General features: G+C 36.6%; 2 protein-coding genes across 8 annotated transcripts in view; one reads left to right on the forward strand and one right to left on the reverse strand.

The window, feature by feature from the left end:
- The window catches only part of mTor (serine/threonine-protein kinase Tor), an 816,233-nt gene extending 807,614 nt beyond the window's left edge, over nucleotides 1-8,619 (reverse strand). The window contains exons 1-2 of one of the 7 annotated variants that reach the window (XM_090412780.1): nucleotides 8,494-8,619; nucleotides 5,079-5,201 (exon numbers count right to left, since the gene is read on the reverse strand). The gene's annotated coding sequence lies outside the window, so the exon portion shown is untranslated. Of the gene's footprint in view, nucleotides 1-5,078; nucleotides 5,202-7,018; nucleotides 7,204-7,993; nucleotides 8,012-8,128; nucleotides 8,300-8,493 lie in introns of those variants that run through there. The other 6 variants (XM_090412771.1, XM_090412789.1, XM_090412800.1 and 3 more) reach the window with 6 other exon arrangements.
- Nucleotides 8,620-9,599: 980 nt separating this feature from the next.
- heix (UbiA prenyltransferase domain-containing heix) overlaps nucleotides 9,600-25,287 on the forward strand; it is a 68,167-nt gene continuing 52,479 nt past the window's right edge. Inside the window, exon 1 of the mRNA XM_090407610.1 lies at nucleotides 9,600-9,938. The gene's annotated coding sequence lies outside the window, so the exon portion shown is untranslated. The remainder of the gene's footprint in view (nucleotides 9,939-25,287) is intronic.

Below are 25,287 nucleotides of genomic sequence, written 5' to 3' on the forward strand. Positions count from 1 at the left end.
CTCTTCATGGACCTGATCACCACCAACTATCATGTACCTCCTCCATAACATTTTCTTTTCCAACACAGTTTGCTTAATCTCACTGTTCATCCATTTCACTCCTACCCTATTTACTCACTTAACCCTTGGTATGCAGTCATACATTGCTTTCGTCAGGTACTGCCTTGTGAGTTTCCGTGCATTGCCAACATCTTTTTCCGCTCAGCTCATCTATATGTTAGAAGTAAAAACTGATGCTAACTGATTACAGAGCTTTCTATAATCACCTGCTTTATACTTCCACGTGTATTCATTTTTGGCAGTGACCTTTTCTTGTTTCATCACTTCCCAAACAAGAGTACCTCATGATCACTCTCACCAACTGGCAGCAGTGTCAACACTTCATTATCAACTACATCTGAGTTAGAAGTAAAACAGTCTACAACTGTTCAACTTCTATAGACCCAGCTTTAGATTCACAAGTTAATACGAATTTGAACACTGTCTTGTGTACAGATGGTTTTGGTGTTTTAATTTCTCTCTTATTATATATCAATTTATTCAGTTGACTCCCTGTCATAACAATTTTGCTTATTCTTTCGTTTTTTTTGTTTTTTTTAAATTTGTTATCTGCACTCAAAGATTGTGCCTAAAATTTTCTGTGTCATTTTACTGCCAATTTTCATACCAAATTTGCTATATCAAGTTTTCAATTTAGTTAAGGAATCCTGTAGACTTACACCAGATTTATTTAGGAGTAAAATATCAGCATAAAGTAAATAAATTAGATTATCTTCTTCAATTCTAATACCAGGTTTAATGCCACTTTCTTTCATAATGTGATCAATACAGATGAACAGAGCCTCCATAGCTCAGTCATAGCTCAGTCAGTACAGACTAAGCCTTTTGGTGAGAAAGACTTGGGTTCGATTCCCGTTTATGACATGAGGAACATTATCTGATCTCTTTCGACTAAAGGTGAGTTAGCCAGTGTCATACGGAGGCAGGAGTTTTTCTCACCCGGAAACTTAAGATTTTTTCATTCCCACAATAGACAAACCGGCCCCGTGAACACACATGGATCTACCATCATAAACACTTAACTCTCCCCCCCCATGAGGGAGCTCAACTCATTCTAATGAGGATGAGAGAGAAAAGGGAGGAAACTCCATACAAATAAATAAATACAAATGAATAATATTGAAGTCAGTGTGCAAGCCTGGGTCACACCTGATGTTACATCAAACCATCTTCCTGTAAGTCAGCAGTTAAAAATTTCATTTTTAACTGCAGACTTACAATTAATATAAACTATGTACAGCTCAATATTTCATTTAAATAATATAATTGTAGTGTTTTGAACAGTTTTTATCTTGGTGCCTAGTCACATACCTTTTCCAGATCAACAAAACTTAAATAAAGATCCTTGTTCTATTCTCCTAATTTCTCAGCTATGCCTTAAAATGAAGATCAATGCTCACAACTTTGATTTGGCCTGAACCCAGCTTGTTCTTCTTTTTTAAGTTCCTCTTCTACAATTTTTCTCAGTTTCTTCTCAAGTATGCCTGAATAAATTTTATCTGGAACACATAGTAGGGAAATTCTTTGGTAATTCTCACATTTTGATTAATTTCTCCTTTTTTATGGATGGGTATTATGAGAGCTCCACTTCAACCATTCAGAATTTGATCTTCTTACCAGGCCCTCTGAATTATGCAGTGCATTACTGTAAAACTTTTATAATTTCATATTTGAGCATTCCTAATTAAGTATCATTTACTTGCAGCTCCTTTCCAAATGTTTTTGATGATTTTTTTCCTATCTCATGCACTCAATGGACAAAACATTAGAGATACCTATCTAATAGAGTGCTGGTCCTCCTCTAGCATGAATACCAGCCTGCATTCCCTTAGTCATTGACCCCATCCGATGCCGGAAGTAATTCCAGTCATGCCTATTGCAACATTGTCCACAGCTGCACCTTAGACATCAGTCCCAGATACCTGGATCTGATGTCTCACTCTACAACATCCCAGAAAGATTCGATCAGGTTTAAATCTGGGGAGCTTGGGGACCACTGAATGGTCCCAAACTCAGATGAGTGTTCCTTCAGCCATACTAGGAGGTTGCAGCCCAGTGGGGCAGCGCACTGTCCTGCTGAAACAGACTATCTGATACAGGATGCAAAGGCCATGAAAGTGTGTTAGTGATCAGCCAGCACATTCTGGTAGCTTATGACATTTAAGGATCTCTCCAGACACACTAAGGGACCTAGTGTCAACTGAGAAGGCTCTCCAAACCACCACCTCCATGAACAGAGCCAACCTGGCAAGACGTCTACATCATGAGGCCATGGCCTCATGCTGTCAAAGCCACACCCACACCCTCTGCTCAATAAAACTAATAATGGGATTCATCACTCTACAGAGGCCCAGTTTTGATGGTCCCGACACCAGGTGAGGCCCAATACCCAATGATGAGCTGTCAACAGTGGTACACAATTAGAGCATTAGCTCACATGGCCCATGGTATGCAAGGTATTCTGTATTGTTCACTCACTGATGCTACTTAGACCTCTGACATCGAAACTGGATGTGATTTTTGCTGCCCTTGCCCTGTGGTTGGTCTGTACAAGCCTGGACAGTCTACATTGACCCTGGTCATCAATGGTGTGTGGTCAGCCACCACTTGCTCACTGATACATTTGTTCATGGTATACTCATGGTAGACCATTGATACAGTTGCCTTTGAAAACCCTAGGGTTCTACCACTTGAGCAATAGCATGACCCATCTGTCTTGAGCTGATAATATGTCCACAATCAAAGTCACTAAGACTGTTATATTTACCCAAATGTTCATCAATTGTGATACACTGTTGGGAAGCCCCAATGTCTGCCTATTCACCATTTGCATTCAGTTTGGGTATGTTTCAATCTGTTGATAAGTACTCTTAATTGCATTCTTCTTGTGAATATTCCGTATGATTTTTATAGCACTGCTTGTTTCAATGAACACTCAAAGCAATTACTCCAAGCACCAAAATATTTTTAGTTTTTATGTCACCTTTGTTATTTCTAATTCGTTTTACAATACTCTCTCTTCCATGTCTAAGTTTACACTAGCCCCCAGAACATTCTGCTATCCTCCTGATATTTATTGCTGTATTCTTATCAGTCTTTTCATGACTTTTTTGCTACTTTTACATAATGCTTCACTCACATTTTTCTCTATATTCTTTCAAAGCACAAGCTCATTTACTTGGCATGAACTTTCAACAGGGTTTCTTCTTTTCCTTGACTGCCTCTTAAGTTCACTTCACCATGGAGTTCTAAATTTTTTTTCCTCCTTCTGGAATCAATGTTTTCTTTATAGTTTGCCACTGCATCTCCAAGGTTTGATTCATATCCTGAAACTCATTCATTGCTTCTTGAATATTTGTATATTTGAGCTTACTGTTCACCTCTGAAAAAAGCTGAACTTTGCTTATTTTTAAAACTTCCTTACTTTTCTTTTCAATGTGACATTCAATTTGATCAGAATGTCACATTCAGATCAGAATGATGATATCACTAGCAGCAATGATGTATTTTCTTGTGTTTTTTTCTCCATGTAAATTTGGGTACATAGTTGGAACATGGTGTTAGTAATGACTCAATACTGAATCAGAATGATGATATCACTAGCAGCAATGATGTATTTTCTTGTGTTTTTTTCTCCATGTAAATTTGGGCACATAGTTGGAACATGGTGTTAGTAATGACCAGTCTATATCCTGAACAGAAATCTAGTAGGTAGCTACCATTATTATCACTTTTTCCAGCTGCAAATCCATTTCATTGTTGATGACAGTACTTTACACTCTTCTTTCTCATCTGAAAATTTCTCTACCATAAATCATTAAAACCTATAAAATGCATGCATCTACAAGCCTAATTTTTGATCTATAAATGATTTAGTAGGATTTTGATAATCATGTTAACCTTAATTATGTCTGGCATAAAATGTGCCACAAGAATTGCTTGCCTTATCAGCATACCAAAATTTAGATTTTTTTCTTTTCCACCAGGCATTACCTCTCACTTCAAAACAAGCATTAATTTAATATACACACACATCCATCCAACAACTAAATGTTCTCAGATTTCAGATGATATCACTAAGAGCTCCTGAAAAATCTTCATTCAAGACAGCAATTATGTTTACTAATGACCTCTATTAATGACAATGAGATGAGGTTAGAAATGCTGTGGGACCCACTGAAAAAAATACTAAAAAAACTATGGGAGCAGTAGAAATTTAGCTAGTAGAAGACTGTCAAGAAAAAAGGCTAGCAGATAAAAAAAAAACTGAAAAAATTCAAAATAATACAATTAAGCCAAAGGTTCTTCAGATCTCCAGTGAGATATTTAAAAGCAGACATAAACCTCAAACTGAACAACCAATGAGATTTAATTACCTGAGAAAAAGACAAACTACTGAGGAATTCAGATAATTTTGAGATAATACTAAACAAATATCACTACCAGATAGAAACCTTATATTTGAGATGCAATGTTTAGAAGGAAATGAAGAAAAACCTACAATTGAGGAACCATTTCTGATTGAAAGGGAAAGTGTAATTAAAGCACTAAAATATAACGAAGCAGCTGATGAAAATGAAATTACAGCAAAACTTCTAAAATTTGAAACTAAAATATATGGCAAAAGAAGAAATCCCAGAGGACTGGAATACAGCCATATTATGTTCTATTTTTAAAAACAGGAGAGTAATGATTATCAGTAACTACAGAAGTATCTCCCTTTTGAATACATGGTGCAAAATACTGTCTACACTAATGTAGAAAAGAATTAATTGAAATATTTCAAACATAAACGGGGAAATGTCAGCATGGATACTGCAACAGAAAGTCAACAACTGATCATATTTTCACACTCCAACTGTGGTTAGAAAAACATTATAAATTTGATAAAGAATTGCATCTAGTATTTGCAGCCTATAAATGAACATATGACAGCATCCATCAAAATGTACTATGAAATGTAATGAGACATTTAAAATACCACAGAGTATATAAATATAATACAATTACATAATTACCACATGCTCTGCAGGTACGTTTCTTACAGCAATATGCATCAATTTTTGAAAGAAAATCTAGTCTTTGTCAAGGTAATGATCTCTCACAGACTCCAATATAGCATTGGAAAATTTATTTGACACCTAAATGAATGGAAAGAACATTCTATAAGATTATGCTGATGACATTTATCCATGGAAACTCTTGTCAGAAATGTTATACAAACTACATCTCAGTTAATTAATAAAGTTTATGGGTTGTTCTATCATAAATGAGGAAAATATTAAATATAAGTGCATTTCAAAGATCCATCAAGACTGATCCAACTTGGCTGTTGATAATTATATCTTCGAGCAAGTTGGATAATTTCAAATATCTAGAAGGACAGCTATAATGATATGAATCAACAGATAGAGGAGAGAAATGAAAAGGCCAATCATGGATATTCTGCAATCTTACAGCTTCTAAAATTCAGAATAATTTTAAATAATTCATTTAAAAATATAAAAATAAAAAAGCTCAATTTCAGTTATCTGTACCCAATGTTAACCTATGGTTGAGAAACATGATCAACAACAAGGAAAGATACTTCTTACAATAAAATTATAGAATGTTTTTTGACCATTCTAAGATCAAAATATTGGACTGTATGAACAAAGACATAACAAGGAACTGTGGAATCCTTTCAAATGTCAACATTCTATCACTTATAAGTAAAAGAACTCAGTGGTTTGGAAAGCAGATGGCCAGCTGATTAAACAAATACCACCTACAAATAAAATTGACAAGAAAAAACTGCAGGAAGTCCCAAGCACAACTGAATGAATACTTTAATCCAGATGAGATTCAGATTCTGATGAGATTCCAGATTCCTTTATTAAAATAAGAAACAGATGAAGAAACATGATTGCAGCATTAGACATAATGGTCTATTAAGCTATTCAAGAGAATGACTTCTCTCATCATTTTCTCCAGTCTTTCAGGCAAATGTTCAATTTCTGCAGTGCATTTCCTGCAAATATTTTCATGGTGTTCATCAGAAATATCATTAATTTCCAACTCAACTCCCACTAAATCTTTATTTAGATGGGAGTGAAGAATCAACAATAACAGACATTACCACCTTATCTTCTAAAGATCAGTCAAAAAAACCATCTTACATTCTAATCAAATTTTAACAAGTTTATTCTTTCTCCTCAAATTTCTACCCATCGACAATACTAATGTTCTATAGGCTGAACAATTATGTTATGTGGAATTACTATCAAAATAAATAAATGCATACTTGGTTGAGTTGTTCTTAAAAATTCATGTTATTTTTACTCTAAAAAAATTAAGCTTCTGAAATCGATACTTTTTCAAGAGAGGCATAATATTACAGGAGTGTCTACAGTTCAATCATTATTGCCAATGTCTTCTAATTGCAAAGACCTAGGTTTAAATCACCTCTAAGGAACTTCAATAAGGCCTTTGCAACTGAAGATTACTTTGTTTCATACAGAAGTGGTAGGATTTCTCCTCCCAGAAAATATGGATTCTTCATTCTGCACTAAAGGCATTATGCTTATAGAATTATCTACTCTATCTTGATATTAATTAGATTTATATGAACATGTTAAAACAAAAATAAAATAAATTATATTTAAAAGTTTGAAAGATTGATTTTTTTTTCCAATAACTCACTTTCTGGCATAGCATTTTTGTACAACCTCATTTAATTTATATACCTAAATTTATATTTAGGTATATAAATTAAAGTAAGTACCATGAAAAGTGAAGCAATAATAAACATTCATAATTGATTTTTTGCTTTGTTTCAAAACAAGCCTCAGGAACTCAAGGAGCTATACAAGTTCCAAAGCAGGCTTTTACACACATCTAGGCCCACAGTGGAATCCACATTAACTTTACTATCATTGTGATGTCTCCATTGTTATGTGAAAATTATTATTATTATTACCTCCATGGAGTCAAAGGGCTCATCATGAGAAGGTCCATATTCTCTCTCTCATGCCAAAAGATCATCGAACCATGTCTTAAACCCACTGACAGTTTCCGCACTCACACTTTCAGGCAACATGTATCCCACTCGCCAATCATTCTTCATGCAAAGAACCTGCTTCTCAGTCCCAGTTCACACCCTCCTTATACAGCTTCCTGGGATAGCCTCTAGTTCAACCCTTGCCTCCCTCTACATTATGAAATGTTTCCTCCACATTAATCTAGTAACAACCCCTCATCAAGTTATGTCTGTCATCCCCTCCTCTATTCACAAGGCTCTGTAAGTTAAAATGTTAGGTAATATCGCCATCAGGCTTGCGTCTTTCTCTTGCCAACTGGGACGCAAGAATCCCAAAGTCTAATCTGGGTTGCACACTCTTATAAGTAAATTATTTATTTATAAGATGCATCTTTGACTCCCTGGAGGTTTGGTGTTAATAATAATTAGCAGACTCTTAAGTTTTGAATGGCATTTTTCTGAATTTGTTGTCCCTATAACCTAAAGAACACAAATAGATCATTACTGGAAAGATCACACTGGAAGTGCTATATATCTCCTCATGCTTGGAAATAAATTACTAATTTTAACCACGTTTGGTCACTATTCAAAATCTACTTCAGAATTAAATTTGTATGAAACTTCATTTGTATCATATCACGACTGTATGTTTCATATAGGAATCGCCACTAACGCACATAGAAGCATATATTGTTCATAATATCACATTATGTTAGTGTAACAAAAAAAAAAAATTACATTCCATCAATGGCATGTGGAGAGATAGTTACAATAAACAAAAACAAACTATACGTCGATGAATATCGGTTCAAATCACGTAGTGCATGGTGAGGAAACCAGGTTAAGTAGTACATGATGAGCTGAGACAAAACAGAACTGACTTCCTCGTACAAGCAAGTTTACATGATCACTTACTATATAAAATTTATAACGTGTATCGCACGTTAACCAGGAAAGGTATTCGAAACCGATCTTTCTCATGTGCTGCGATAATCACAATAGTTATATGCAAAAAATGTATTGAAATTCCATTTCGTGAACACAAATTACCAGGTTTAATCGGCGTCCAATTATTACCTCACATCACGAAAATGTGGACTTGCTCCTATCAACACACACTACGAGTAATGCACTAATTGTCACACATTTATATCCCGAACCTTACCCAAAGACTGATGTATATAAGATTAAATAATTTAATGGAAAACTATTGATTCAGCGGCTATATAAGAAAACTAATTTTTTTTTTTTTTTTTTTTACAAAGGGGAGAAATAACACAAGCAGTGACTCAATTTTCTGTATAAATTATTTTATTTTGATTATTTATAATACTCCATGGAGTCAACAGACTCATCGAGGGAAACCCACAATACCTATCATACATCTTAAACCTATTCACAGTAGGGGTACTCACATACAGGGCCGTCGGAAGCGGGCATGCAGAGCATGCGGTGCATGCGGGCGTCGCTACGAAGGGGGCGCCGGGGAACGGATCATAAGTTCATTTTTAAGAAACAAAATTTTTACCATAAAAACAAAAAATTCTTAGAATGATCAATATTAAAATAAATAAGGCCGGATACACCGAATAAAAATTTGTAAAAAATTGTATACTGCCGGCTGTTTACAATTTTGCAGCGAGAGCAAGCTAAATGCTTGCCTCCAGAATCTAAAGTGAAACGGTAAACGGTTTTTATGCGCAGAAACGAATTTTCGTACAAAACATTTGTTGCTAGAATATTTTAAAAATAAACTTTGTTTGTCTCTGTATAGTTTGTTTTAGATGTTATTGTAAATAACACTCTGGAAGTTAACTGTATATACTATTTTATTAAGAATACGTTAGAGTGTTAAAAACAAAGGCAATGTTTATATCTCCGAAGCTACATGTAATAGATTTACATGGCGGCATTAGAAAGATTGTTATTAAAATTTGTTTGTATGAGAAAGGCTTGCAGGCTCTAAGTGTAAGCATCTGCTAAGTCAGTCAGAAAGGTTCAAACAACTTTCCGATGGCCGGCAACTTACAATTAAAAGAAAGCGGAGGAGAACAAAGGGCGTGCCGAACTTGAATCTTAAGATGAAAGAATCATACTGATTCTTTGGGGGTTGCCAAACTTCATGCAAGGTCTCAGAGGAGGTATAATAAAAAGGGACTGAAGCAAACAGAAGGGGCTGCACGGATCCAGAGATTGCTGCAGAAGTAGAGGGGACCCGGTTTCAGAGACGTCCACAGAGAGACAGGAGAGGCTGCCCAGTTCCAGACACTGTCAAAGAGGAGGCAGCTCGGTTCCATACATTGCTAAAGCTGCACGGTCCTAGACGTTGCCGAAGAGAGACAGAGCTGCTCGGCTCCAGACATCGTCAGAGAGCATCCCAGATCCAGACGTTGGTTGAGAGAGGAGTTTTCCGCTTCCAGAAAGGAGCTTCTCGGTTAGAAACGTCGCTAGAGAGAAACGATTTCTAGGCCACAGACAGAGCTTTCAAATTGCCGAAAGGAGAAGTCCCAAACAGAGGGATCCTGATTGACAGTTCACAACAGTTTCATTTTTTTTTGGAGGCGGCATTTTCAGTTTCTTAGAGGCGGCAATTCAAGCTACTTGAGACGGCAGTCATCCAGGCATTTTCGATGACCCCAAGTAGAGGAGAAAAGGCGAGGCAAATTTCCCGAAGTACCTTCGCTCGTAAGTTTTTCTTTTCGCCGTGGGAGAATAACATTTTTCCGGAACTGTACGAGTCCCGCTACATTCCCTATTGATATAGCCGAAGCCAAAATTCCAGATGAAGATGTGAGATGAAAGAATTGCCATAGAACTTTTAGTGAAAGACTTTTGACTAATTGTGAGATACAGAGCCTTTGTAAGTTCAAAACTTTTATATAATTCCTCTTATAGTTGTATTAGAAAGACTTTTAAGATATAGATATTATAACGATATGTTTAATGTTTAATAAGGTTAACAAGTGTCCTTAAGAGAATCAATTGACATGTTAGAAGTTGATATCAAATTTGTGAAGATAACTTAACAGAGAGATTTAGGTAACCTCTTTGTGAGTAAGCTTGGAGTTTAATAAGTAAAATTTGTAAACTGAGAGTAGATAACGTTTTGTGTTAAAGAAAGTATTTTAAAGTTGAAGAAAAAAGTTCTAAATTTTGCTAAAGAGTTTTTATAGAAGGATAGAGAAAGCAATCTCCCTAAAAGTATAAAGTAAAGGAAAAAGACATCACAAGTAATTAATAGAAATTACAAGTATACAAAGTTAAAATAATAATAAAATTATATGGCGCAGTAATGACAGGATAGCAACAGTAGATTTATAACAGTACGCATCGCAATAGGCTACCGACAGTAGCGCAGTGCAGACTATTGTTTCGTCTCTGTGTCGTGTTGTGTAATAATTTCTTGTGGGTATAAAACAGAAATGGAATCAAAAATTTAAAAAAAAAGTTATCTGGTGCACAAAATCGTAAGCGTCATGCTGCGAAAGAAGCAGATAATAAGAAACAAACTGGGGCTCTTAATAAATTTTTTAAAATATTAAAATATTCTGATGCAAATTTTAACCAACTTGATACATCAAAAATCAGAGTTGACGAACACCGTGTACATCATCCAGTTTGAATGAAAGTACTATTACAACAGTTGAACAAGATAACAAGATGCAGGATTTAAGTCAAAAACAGTTAGGAGAAGATTTAGTTGTAGTTGACCACGAAACTAACACATTGTTAGTATCTGTAAATTTAGAATATCCAGGTGAATGGAGAAATATTGATGAAAAATTACGAGTTGTTTTAATTGAAATGGGGCCAGTTCAAAAGAAAAATATAACATATCCCAGAAATACATATGGTCATAAATTTGGCGACACGTATTATAATAGAAAATTGGAAAACGGGGAGCTCGTGCCAAGAACATGGCTCATTTATTCCGAAGCTTTAAATTCTGTTTTTTGCTTTTGTTGCAAACTTTTCGCACCTACTGAATCAAGTAGTCTTGTAGAAGGTTATAACGAATGGAGAAATGTAAGTACAACTTTGCATAGACATGAGACTAGTTTAGCTCATATGAAAAATTTAAAACTGATAAAAGCTCACTTATTTAGCTTAAAGAACAAAACTACTATTGATTGCCATACTCAAAACATGTATGAAATGGAAAAGAAACATTGGACGAGTGTTTTAGAATGCTTGATTGAAATTATAAAATTCCTTGGTAGCCAAAATTTAGCTTTTCGCGGATCATCTGATAAATTATATAAAAGGAATAACGGCAATATTTTAAAATTAGTCAAACTGTTTGCGAAGTTTGATCCCGTCACGGAAAACCATGTTGAAAGGGCCCTACAAGGAAACAATAGAGTACACTATTTGAGTAAAGTCCGCGCGGTTAGCCTAGTGGCTTTGCGCTTCGCAACCATATGTCTGGGGAAGGAGTGTCCTAGGTTCGATTCCCGTCGGAGACGTGAGGAGCTGAAGGATCTTCCTCAGCCATAGCCAAGTTAGCCGGTCTTGGGCGCGGGCAGTAGGGTTTTTCCCGCCAGTTTATCTGGTGTTTTTCATCCCGCAAGCAGGCAAACCGGCCCCGTGAACACACACGGATACAGCCAAGAATACCTTGAGGCATAGAAGTGACCATTCTATCCTCGTATTTCGGTTACGAAATCCAAGCATGCTTGGAAGGTTGTGGGCCTTAAAGGCCTGTTAAAGCCATTGGGATAGATAGATAGATATTTGAGTAAAGACAGTGAAAATGAAATATTGGAAACTTTAAGTAATGCAATCAGGGATACAATTTTATTATCAATTCGAAAATCTAAATATTATTCCATAATTTTAGACTGCACACATGATGCAAGTAAAACAGAACAAATACCCATTGTTATTCTCTTCGTTTCCTGTGAGAATGGAATTTTCAAGATCAGAGAAAACTTTTTAGGTTTTGCAGATATATCAGATTCCACAGGACGTGGCTTATGTGTAACAATAGTGGAACAACTGGAAAAATGGAATATTCCCATTGAAGACATGCGAGGTCAAGGGTATGACAATGGGGCAAATATGAAAGGGAAAAAATATGGGCTCCTTCTGAACAAAAATCCTCGAGCTTTTTACGTGCCATGTGCTGCTCATACTCTAAATTTAATCATTAACGATGCAGCCAAAGTGAATGCAGACACAATTAGTTTCTTTGCAATTATTCAAGAAATATATAATTTCTTTTCATTCTCTTACAAACGTTAGGCAATCCTTTTAAAGTTCGTAAAAAATTTAACATTGAAACAGCCATCAGAAACGCGATGGAAAAGTAAAATTAATGCAATCCGCCCTCTACGATATCAGTTAGGAGAAATTTACGATGCACTTTTTGAAATTTTAAATAATGAAAATTTTAATAAAGAAACTCAGCATGAAACACAAACATTATGTGCTAAAATGAAGGACTACAAATTTATTTGTTCTCTTATAATTTGGCATGATTTACTTAACAGAATAAAGCCTGTGAGTAAAATGCTTCAAGACAAAAATATGAATATTACACTTGCTTTAGAATCTATCGAAAACTTAAAAATATTCTTACAAGAGTATCGATCAGATACAAATTTTAAAGAAGTTCTAAAAACGGCAAAATAACTGAGTAAATAGGTGGATGGAGAACAAGAATTTAAAACTGGTACGAAGTTCGACGACGAAAGACACGACAATTTGAATACGAGTATTACGACGAAAGGCCACAATCGCCAGAAGATAAATTTAGAGTGAATGTATTTTATACACTTATAGACGTTGCAATGTGTTCGTTAATAGAATGTTTTGAACAACTAAAAACATAATATGATAACTTCAATTTATTGTATAGATTACTACAAATTAATAACGAAGATTTACGGAAAAATTGTGACGATTTAAAGATTCTCTTGATGGACGGAGCCAATAAAGACGTAAATGCAATAGAACTATATGACGAGATATGTGCTTCCTGGATATTTTTCGAAAGGATAATTTAAACATTCAAAACCCTTTCGATATTTTTAATTTTATTGTGTCCAATAATTTATCTTTCCCTAACTTTTCAATTGCTTTAAGAATACTATTAACCTTACCTGTTAGTGAAGCGAGCGGTGAACGTTCCTTTTCCAAGTTGAAATTGATTAAAACCTACTTAAGAACAAGTACGTCACAAAAAAGGCTTGTTAGTTTGGCATTAATAGCTATTGAAAATGATGTATGTGCGGAATTAGACGTTAAGACCATTATTTCTAATTTGGTGATTATGAAATCAAGAACCCTAAAATTTTAATAAAAATATTTCAAGTATATTTATATAATTTAATTTATTTTCTGTTATCCTGTAAAGATTTTATTTTTTGAATACAATCAAAAAAAAAATAAAAATCAGCTGACGCCTTTTTATTCCCATATACGGGGAGTAGGCGAGGCCATTTAGCCCTATCTAACTTTTTGGAGACTGAGTGGGCAGTTCAATCTCCACTGGTACCAATCAGAGATAGATGGCCCAGGGCTATCACTAATTAAGCGGTACTCAGTGAAGAGAGACGGCTCAAATGTGCCGCCATCTCGTGGTCCCTAACCCTAACACAATATATTTAATGTCTGAAATAATGTGGGTTCTACGGTCGATTTTCTTGAGTTTACAGGACGAAAAACCAGAGTTTCCGGGAGGAAAAACCTGCTTGCCCGTGCCAGAGATCGACTAAATCGGGAACCGGTCGAAAAAAGGTTTCGAAAAATTTCCTCTAGTCGCCGACTAGACTCGAAACCAAGTCTTCCTTAGTGCGGCCAAGCGCCGTGGTTGGCAAACGTCACATCCACTGAGCTACACAGGCTCTCTTATATTAATATTAATAAAATGTTCTAATTATTATTTCTGAATTATTTTCTTATTTTCTCATCTACCTTGAGTTTCTTTTATTTTCTTAAAAGATAGTTCCACTTATAAAAATTATTAAAAAATTTTTACAACTTGCTAAGAATTTAGTAAAATGCAAGAATTTTTTAAACTTTAGTTCAAATAAATTTTAACTTTAATTAAAATTCATTTTAATTTTGTTAGCGATTCGGATCGGTGAGAAGGCTATAATCCCTGTATCATTATATTCAACGATTAAAGTGAAATGGCTTTATCAAAATTAGCTTTAACTTTTGAGAATTTTTTAAACATTCGGATTTTTAATGATTATCCTGCCTAGTCAACACTTCCAGTTGTTCGTTACATTTACCGAACCAACGTGTGGCTGTTATTTCAAAATTTATTTAAGAAATTTCAAATAATTTAAATTTTTATTATCGTAAAAGAACTACACACGCCTGGATCGTTACAGGGGCACTTAGATAGACATTGCATGCGGTCGACAAATACTCTAGCGCCGGCTCTGCTCACATACACCTCCCGCAATCCATTCCACTCACTCACCACTCTCCAAATAAAGAACCTAGTCCGCATACCTTTATTAACCACACTCTTAAACAACTTCCAACTGTGATCCCTTGTTTTTCCCTTCCTCCCGGTGTATTGAAAATTTTCTTTTGTGTCAATCTTAGAGAATTCTTTTAGTAACTTATAAGTTTCTATCAAATCCCCTCTCCTCCGCTTATCAGCTGAACTCAGCAACCCACACACCGCCAATCTGTCCTCATAGAGAACATTCCACAGACACTTCACCAGCTTGATCACTGTCTCTTAATCATTTTCGCCAACTGCGGATCTCCAAGAAATGCAGGAAAGCAAATTTGTGCACAGTAGTCAATATGTGGCCGAATTAAAGCCTTATAAAGACGGATACCTATCTTTACCTGTCAATGTGTTCTCCAGCAACTACGTAATCCGCTCTAAATTTCAAATCTCTATCCACCATTTCTCCGACAGCGGCATAGCTGGGAGGGGAAGAGGGGAGGGTCCTTCCCAGGTGGCACTTTTTTGGCATTTAAGAAATCCTACTATACTGTCTATAAAACAGCAACTGAGTGATGAAATCGACAATTTTGCTAACAGAAAACGAAGAAAAATAACATTTTAGAATGTTAGAATTAAAGTTTTACTTCAAAAATAAACATAGTGTTTTTAATTTATTTCCCTATACGTCCTTTTGACTTTTTTATAGTATATTTGGTGTGTATTGAGAGGGGCGGCAAAATCTGGGATCGCACCGGGCAGCAAAAGCTCTAGCTACAACACTGCCTCAGATCCCTAGCCTCATCAATATCCTGTAAACTAGTACCATCAATATGATACGGAGAATGTAATCTTGTCATCCTGAAATGCATTACCTTACATTATACAACATGGAATTGACAACCATTGATCCTTTGCCCTCACTGCCAATTTATTTAAATCATCTTGTAAGATGATTTAAATAAATTGATTTAAATTTATTTTATTTTTTTATTTATTTAATTTAATCAAAAATATCAGCTAACGCCTTTTATTTCCTTATAGGGAGTAGGCGATTCCTTTATACCCTATCTAGCTTTTGGAGACAGAGTGGGCAGTTCAATCGCCACAAGTAGCCAATCAGAGATAGTTGGCCCATGTCTATCACTAATTATAGCAGCCACCGATGAATAGGCTGGCAAACAAGTGCTGCCATCTCTTGGTGTCTAACCCTAACAAGATATGTTACTGTCTGTAATAATGTGTGTACTACAGTCGATTTTCTTGAGTTTACAGGATAAAAAACACTAGTTTCCCGGAAGAAAAACCCGCTTGCCCATGCCAGAGATCGAAAAACTCGGGAATCGGTCGTAGAAAGGCTTAGAAAACGTTCCTCAAGTCGGCAACTACACTTGAACTTAAGTCTGACTTCGAGCGACCAAGCGCAGAGGACGCAAGCATCACTTCCACTGAGCTACACAGGCCTATATTTAATTAATTTAATTTAATTTAATTTATTTATTTAAATTTAGATTTAAATAAACTTTTCCCTAGTTTTGCTTCATCGGCAAAAAATGATTATCCCAATTCTAGTCTGATATATCATGAATATACAAATTAATGAGTAATGGTGCTAGTATGGAGACCTAGGAACCCCACTATTCACCCTCATTTTCCTTCCACTCCATCACCACCTCTAATGTCTGTCTATCAGTCACCCTCATATCGATTCCCATTTACTCCAACTTTTGTAATAATTTTCCATGGTATTCTGACAAATGCCTTTGCACAGGCCAACAGTATCACGGTGTGGTCATTCCTTTTATCCAAGCCTGTTGTCACCTTATTATAAAATGTGAGTGAATTACTGAGGCAGAATCTACCTTTTACAAAGCCATGCGGTCCCCTATAGAGCATCATATTCCTATCCACCCATTCCTGAAATTTATTTTTAACCAAATTTTCCAATACTTTAACCACCACTCCAATTTGTCTATAATCTTCTACTTCTCTCTTTTGGCCACCTTTGATGAAACTATCTTATTCACCTTTGATGAAACTATCTTATCCTCTTTCCAATCCCTTGGAACTTTTCCAGACCTAAGACTTAGCTTAAACAACGACATCAGAGGCACTGCTAGTTCACTTACACATTTTCGTAGCACTCGAGCTGACATGACGTCCAGCCCTATGTGTTAAAATATCAATGTGCTTACATTGATATTTTAAGTATACTGACCACTCTCCAGTTCATCTACCTTAATTCTCAGATCGCCTCTACCATATCAGTAACTGCAAAGAATTTTTTAAGGGTGAATCACCCAGTATCTGCCTAGATGGCACATCCTCACAAAGTGATAACTATCCCGCTTCTATCACTTTTTCTGTCATCAGCACTAAGTAAAGTTATTCTTCCATAATTTCAATTTTTTTTCTTTTTCTTACTACATAGTGAAAAAAACTCTTTTAGGTTTATTTTTGCCTGGTTAGCTAATTTTCTTTCATAATCTGAATTAGCCTTATTTCCATACTAGTAATGTAAAATACCAGCAAAAAGAATAATTAGTACGGAAAGAAGGCTATTCTTTTTCTGGTACTTTTGCTTTGCACATGAGCATGCTGATCTTCTTTTTTTTTTTTTCCTCTGCAATGCTTTCTTTTTTTTTTTTTGCAGCTCCTGCTTTATATCGCTACTCATTTATTCAATCCTTAATGGGTATATCCTCCTGACCCTGTGCATATAGGACAATACTGCTTCTCTCCAACAATCCCTGGCCACTTCCCATTGAGTACCAACGCTTCTTATTCCATGACACTGCTGCAACCTGACAATTAAGTTTCTCATAATCACCAGTTTTTGCATTTGTTGTTGTTCATAAACTCTTTCTTGACTAAGAATTCCACACATTGGATGACCTCTCAGAAAAAGACTGCAGAGTCGCTTTTCCTAACAGAAAGTAGAGTTGCCACTGTAATTATTATTATTATTATTATTATTATTATTATTATTATTATTATTATTATTATTATTACGTGACACCTCCAGGAGTCCAAGGACTCATCAAGAGAGAGCACCTACTCTACAACTCTGTCTCCACCACTCAATCCACCAACTGCAATTACACCAACGCCATCTACCTCCCACCACCAATACCACTGGTATTTCCACAGACAATCACGAACATCCATGCCCATGGCGGAATACGAACCCGCAGCATTTTGGCCGGAAAGCCGATGCACAAACCACTCGGCCTACTTGGCCTGTTATAAATAGATCTTCTGATGGTATTACCAGATCCAACGCTCTCAACTTCCAGGTCCTACCATCACATCCTGTTTCAGGTAATTGTTCCTTAGCAACTGTATAAATGATATTACCATTTTGCCATGTGCCCTTTCCTCCTTCCAATCTATATTGCCATAGTTAGGATCCCCCAAGATAATTGCTTGGCCTGTACTCATTGTGCTAATATGGTGATGCACGTGGTCAACATCTTCTGTACCCTCAGGTCTATAGCAGCAACTATAATATAATTTGTCCTATTGGCCTCGATCTCACACCAGACTGCCTTAAATGAATCATTTCCATCAGTCTACAACCTCCTTAACTTTCATTTTGTTTGGTTCATAAAGTATTATTATTATTATTTTACGGCATCTCCTTTTTCCGGAGACTCATCTGGGAGACCCAAATCAACCATCATAAACACAAATCCTATCATACCTCTCTTAAATCCATTCACTGTCAGAGAACTCACAACAAATTCTGGTAATCCATTCCACTCACTCACACCACCTCTCTATGCAAAAAATCTCATCTGCACAAACTTATGACCACACTCTTACACAACTTCCACCGATGGCCTTTAGTTCTCTGACTTTTTGTTACATATTGAAAATTTTTACTTACATCAATTTATAAAAACCCTTTAATATCTTAAAAATTTCTATCATGTCCTCTGTTTTCCGCATAGCAATTAAAATGTATAACCCAAAATCCTTCAACCTATCCTTGTAGGGAGTATTCCACAGACATGTCACCATCTTCATCAGTCGTCTCTGAATCATTTCGACCACCTCCTCTCCCCAAGAAACCCAGGTGACCAAATTTGTGCGCAGTAATATGGTAATATTTCAGTAGGATATTAATAATACCCATTAATACGAGGATGGTCTGAAACGTTCTCGGCCTTTACCATAGATTGCAAGACTATTGGCAAGATTTTTTTCGACGTTGGTACATCTGTCATAAGCATCCCTGTGAAATTGCAACATATTCTATCACGTAGTTTACTTTATACAGCCGTCTGAAGGAAAGGTGTTGTGTGTATCCCTTGAAATGGATAAAACTGAGTATTGTGCGGTGATAAAATTCTTTGTAAAAGAAAAATTAACGCCAAAATAAATTCATTCGAAGTTCATAAAAGTTTATGGGAACTCTTCTCCTTCATTTTTCGACAAATAAGAAATGGGCTGCCGAGTTTAAAAGTGGTCGTCCCAGCCTTGAATTTGATCCACTTGGAAGAGTCCAAAAAGTGTAACAACACCAGAAATCATTGATCAAGTGCACGATATGGTATTGGATGACCGGGGAGTCAAAGTGTGTGAAATAGCTGAGGCTATAGGGATTTCAAAAGAACGTGGAAGAATTGCAAATGAAAAAGCTAAGCGCAATATGGGTGCCGTGCTTGCTCACAGCAGATCAAAAACGCGCTCGCATGAAAATCTCTGAACAGTGTTTGAAGCATTTTAATAAGAATAAAACTGATTTTGTGCGTCGATTTATTTCTATGGATTTATTACTAAAACTCTTCCTCGTTGGTCAGCATTGCTCTTAGAATCAAGAGGTGATTGCAGCTTTAGAGGGGTATTTTGCAGATCTTACTAAGAACCACTACAGGGACGGGAAAATGGCGCTGGAGCATCGCTGGAATAAATGTATTAGGCTTAAAGGAGATTATGTTGAAAAATAAAAATAATTTTGAAATTATAAATTCGTTTTTTCATTATAAGGCCAAGAACTTTTCAGACGCCACCTCGTTCATCAGTAATACATTCTAACCCCGTAATTACATCATTCTCTGAGATTACATTTTCATTACCAAGCGATACAGATTAAAAACCTGAGAAATTGAACCTGTCTCCTCACAATCATTCATGCACTCGCACTCATTTGTCTCAGGAGTGACTAGATACTTGTTTGCTTTTACCCCTTCTAATATCTAAAGTTTCCCTGGTTTTGCACTTCCAAACTCTCAGTGAACATCACTGTCACCAAGCTCCTACTTCCAAAACCATATACAGGTCCTTACGACCATCAAATTCACTTCCCAGATCTATAAACTGTACACGATTCCTCCTGCACAGCCTTCTCATGGACTTATTGGCAATTATGGCCCTTATTCTCAATTTTGTCCTATCATACCAGGGCAGCACACTCGCAATCTTTACTTTCTTACTCTTAATATTTGCTTCTTCTAACACCTCTTTCGTAACTTCTCTTATTGCATATTTCTAACCTTTTTTCAAATCATTTGTACTTGTCAAAACAATTAACCCGTTAGCTTCTTTCTTCTGCAAAGTTACAACTTCACTAACTTCCTTTATCTTTGCACCTGAAAAACATGCTTTTATCACTTTCTCATTACGTAAACCTTATCGAATCTCCATACAATAATTTCTCTTCTTCCCTGTTTTTTGCACTTTTATGCTTTCCCCATTCACTCTTTCTTTCATTCATTCTCCTTCCTTCTGTACCACACGTCAATCGTTTCTTCAATCGCCCAAGCTCAAGTTTTGTCCTGTGAAGGAGTCCAAAGCGTGCAATTTCTTTCTGCACTGGAATCTTGTCATCCACAATATTATTTTCAACCACTTACTTGAAGCTCAAATTCGGATTACGTGCACTACCATTCACTGCTTTCGCTACATTCTCCACAATCCTGCCTTATATCCATAATATCAGTCACTTCATTCTTTCGCTCCTGACACGACTCCGTTCCTTACACTCACGAAACATTTCTGACAAATATTCTCTCCATTCTCGCTCTCATACCACAAACCATCCATTTTCAGCAAAATACATTAATGATACGATACATCGCACTAAATCCCGCACGTTGATATTGATTAACATCGATGTCGTGGTCGCTCGCCATTTTTCTCATACGCATTGGTGCCATGACGCAGAACGTTTTTTGAAAGAATATCGCGTAAGAGTAGTCAAGACTAAACGACATAATTATCAACACATTCAAAAATAAACAAAATACCACCAATTATATTTAACAATATCTTCAATATTCGCTAAAAAAAATAATGACTTAACGAACAACACGTGTACGGCAGCCTTTTTCAAGTACAAAGCTTGCATTGATATTAATAAATTGATAAACTGTATTTCAAAACAGGTTAATCTTGTAATTCTTTCAGTATGTGGCAAAAAAAGGAAGAATGGCTACGGTAAAATAATTTTGATGAATGCTGGTGGTAGGGAGGTGATGGAACTAGACAAAATTATTGAATTACTGAGTAATCAGACAAATTTCAGACAAAACTTCTCTCCATTCTTACTCTCATACCACAACCATTGATTTTCAACAAAATACATTAAACACGCTACATCGCAATAAATCCAGTACGTTCAAATCAATTAACATTGATGTCGCGGTCGCCCGCCCATTTTATCATACACATCGCTACCATAACGTAGAACGTTTCTGAAAGAATATCGCATAAGAGGCTTCTTCTTCTTCTTCTTCTTCTTCTTCTTCTTCTTCTTCTTCTTCAACCTTTTGGTTCTGTGCGCTGCTGGAAGAAAGTCTCCCCCCCACATGATCCATTTTCCAGACCACTCGGTTTTCTGCCTCTCCCATCCAACTCACTCCTGCATTCTGTTCCAGTTGATCCCTCCACCTTCCTCTCTAAGAACGGATACTCTAATAAAACTATAGACAGATTACTTTTCAACTCTCGTCCACGTTAATATGAAGATTCCATTACTTCTATGGGCAGCATTTCTTTGCCATATCAGTTCTTTATATCCAAAATTGGCTAAAATTCAGAAGTAATATAATATCAAGACGTTCTTCCTAACCCTACCTAAACTTCATTCCATCTTAAGTCGTCCTAAAATTAAACACAATGATCTTAAATATCCTGATGTTTATAAGATTCTTTGAGATTGTGGTAAGCCATGCTTCAGACAAACGGAGAAACCTATCGAACTCCGTTCAGAGGAACACCAGAGAGATATTACCTAACTGAACTTGAGCCAGTGCCTTGTTCACCTAGTGTTATTTTCAGCGAACTCAAATGATGAGGATTTTCCACTTCAGATAATTTAGAATGAAATTGTCAACGTACATCGATGTTATAATAACTTGGGGAGAAGAATTTTACAGTCAAAGGAGATAATTATCAATCCCGTCCATATTAATAATAACCAAAGCTACAGCTTACCAGGCTCTCACAGCTCAACCAGTCAATATTGGGCAATCGAGACCTTATACGCGCATGTGCATAATGAAATAGTTAGAGTTCATTCTTCTATTTAAACTCTAGCCTTTATTCTTTTCAGTGTTGGATACGTTACTCTATGTTTTAAAAAATCATTTCATTTAGATTGGCTACTGGTATTTATGTCTATCTCACATAAGGGAGTCTAGACTTTGACGAAACTAGCAGTGCAATTAAAGTTTTTTTATTTAAACCTCGGTTCTAGTCATTAAAAATTTTATATATATATATATATATATATATATTAAAGATACCAAGCAATTTTATAAACTTGCCTTTTTAATCCTTTTTCCCAAGTAAGCAAACAGACATGTAAGTCAAGTTTATGCCTGAACTATGTTCCGGTCTGAGGCAACTCGTGGTAAAAGTGAAGTAAGTAAGCACTGATCACTTATGATCTGATTACTGATCACTCTGATCCCTTAGTATCTCCCCTAATGCAAAGCACATTCTCCCCCCCCCCTTGTGGAGATGTATGATTCTATACATTAAAGGAAAGGGCCACTACTCAGACCGGTTTCGACCTTTATTGAGATCTTGTCAGTGGGAGCCAGACCCAGAGATGCCAAGGTTGAAGTAATTCAGAGCTTATAAATTTTACCTAAACAAGTTGCCACAAGGTGCTTTGACCTTATTAAATAAAAATCTCAGGATAAGAGAAAGATGTAGAAAGTTTTTTAACTTGGATATGTTAAAGACACCAAAAAATTTTATAAACTTGGTCGAAAGGTGAAACCGGTCTGGATACTGGCCCTTTCCTTTAATGCATAGCATCATAATGTCTGTAAGGGGATGTGCGTTGCATTAGGGGAGATACTAAGGGAAAATGATCAAAGCTCACTCCACCTTTACCACGAGTTGCCTCAGACCTGAACATAGTTAAGTCGCAAACTTGACTACTTGTCTGTTTGCTTACTTGGGAAAAAGGATTAAAACCAAGTTTATAAAATTGTTTGGTATCTTTAACGTATAATATAACCAAGTTAAAAAACTTTCTACATCTTTCTCTCATTATGTTGGAGGATCCAGCCTATCATGAAACAAAGTGTTGTTCACTGGCCACAGCACTGATTCTAGCAGTGTATTTTGATGCATTCTCGTGGGGATTCCAATCCCTTTCTGGAAGAAATGCAACTTGGATTCCCCCACCAAATCATCACTAGCGTGGGGGTAATGACCTCTCTGAATATCCTGGGTGATATAAGATTTGCTATGCGACCATCCGGGAGATATACCCGATCGTTTTGGTGGTTAAACGATTCTTCAATGGAAATCCTATCTGTGAAGAGGTTATCTCTGTGTTTATTTTTCGCGTATCGCCTTTGCTTTTATTACCTTCTGCTGCATAAATTGTGGTGATAGGAAGTGTCAGGTAGAACGACGATAGGCTCTCATCCCCCACCCAGGTCATCAATTAGTACACGTGATATCGTTCACTGCGTTCTCACATGATTATGGCAGAGGCATGCCTTCACAGACCTCAGAATCTATTGCGGCCTAACACAGCATGGTCGACCTGTTCTTTGACTGTCAGAGACGTCTTCTGCATCGTTATAACGGCCAATAGTCCGATACCCAAATATTCTACTAATCCCTAGTGTTTTCAGGATATTGAATATAACAGGTAGCTATATTACAACCTTGTCGAGTGCTATTACAGCTACTCAGTCTCATAATCTCAGTGCGTATTAATTCGTATCGTCAAACAATCTCTCTCTCTCTCTCTCTCTCTCTCTCTCTCTCTCTCTCTCTCTCTCTGTGTGTGTGTGTGTGTGTGTGTGTGTGGTTGCCAAGGTGATGCACATGCGGTCATACAGCACCTGCCTTCTCCTACATTTTAAAAGATTATCGGCAAGGAAGGACTTAGTTTTTTATAGCTATATTTTCCAATCCAAGGGCTATACGCTCATACTAGTCGTGTACACGTACGTGTAGTGCTAAGTGATTTATGACAGTTTTTCTTCTGATAGTGTATTAGATTCTATATATCTTCCACTTCGATGCCATATTCCTTCTTGCCACCTGCACTAGCTGCATTCCTTACCTGCGGCTATCGCCAGCAAAGGATTACCTACCATGGAAACTGCACATTCATGTGCCACTACTGACACAGAAGTGCAAGGACCCCCCCCCACCCACACACACACACACACAACTTCGGACCAGGAAGGAAGAGCAAAGGTCACAGGAGCTGCTGACACGGAAAACAGGTCAGTCAATTCCAAATCTTATGCTAACGTTGTATCAAACGGATATATCCTATTGTCCCCAAAACAACGATTTCACACATGAATGCTACATCACCCAGAAGTAAACTGATTAACGCAAAAATAACTACCAATGCCAGCAACGTTATTTCCCAAGAAAATGGAATTGTTATCGTCGAAACCAAGGAAAACATCCCATTAGAATATTATCTGACGGCTATCGACAAACTTGTACCCGCAAAAAATATTACTGACGCTTTCCTCATAGCTGGTACTGTGCAGGTGTATTTTAGCGATATCTCATGGGCTCAAACGGTACTTCAAAAAGGCGTGGATATCGGCGATTATCACTTCAAAGCAGCCCCAATAGCACTGGCCACGTCAAAAGTAACCATATCAAATGTTCTCCCTGAAATTCCACATCAACTCATCAGATCCATGTTATCAAGATACGGTTATGTCACACGAAAAATACGCGTATTGTCGGCATCCACGAAAAAGTCCGAATTCGTTCATGTTAAAAGCTTTCGAAGACAAGCATTAATGAACTTTCCGAACTACGACGCACTACACTACCTCCCAAAATTAATCAACACGGACATAAATGGAATAACCTACACTTTCTACTTATCTTCCTCATCACAGTGCTTCTTCTGTCATGAAGATGGTCATGTCCCTTTATTACCAAGGATTCATGAACAAATATCCCACCCAAGAATACGAAACCAGTTGAACAGAACAACATCTTACGCGAAGAAAATCTAAGCATAGGAAAGAGTAAACCAAAAATTCTCTTCCAATCACGAATTTCAGACCCAAGAAAATCCCGAACTGGAAGAAAGGAGGTTCAATGGACTAATGAGATCTAAAGTTCTGATAACGAAGTCTCACAGCACGAACAGTATGAAATCGCGGATCCTCCCAATAGAGATGACTTGGATGAACAAATTAAAAGCAATCCCCGGACACAACAGCCAGAATCACCAACCCGGCCTCCCATTAATTCCGAACCACATCCAATAGAAGAAACTATTAAAAATGACCTTTCATCACCTGCAGCCAGCCAAGGAGAAAGAGAGTTCCCAGACGAT

Source organism: Typopeltis vanoorti, chromosome 2 (assembly GCF_054136105.1).
Source record: "Typopeltis vanoorti isolate ZY-2024b chromosome 2, IOZ_Tvanoo_1.0, whole genome shotgun sequence".
Taxonomy (NCBI): domain Eukaryota; kingdom Metazoa; phylum Arthropoda; class Arachnida; order Uropygi; family Thelyphonidae; genus Typopeltis; species Typopeltis vanoorti.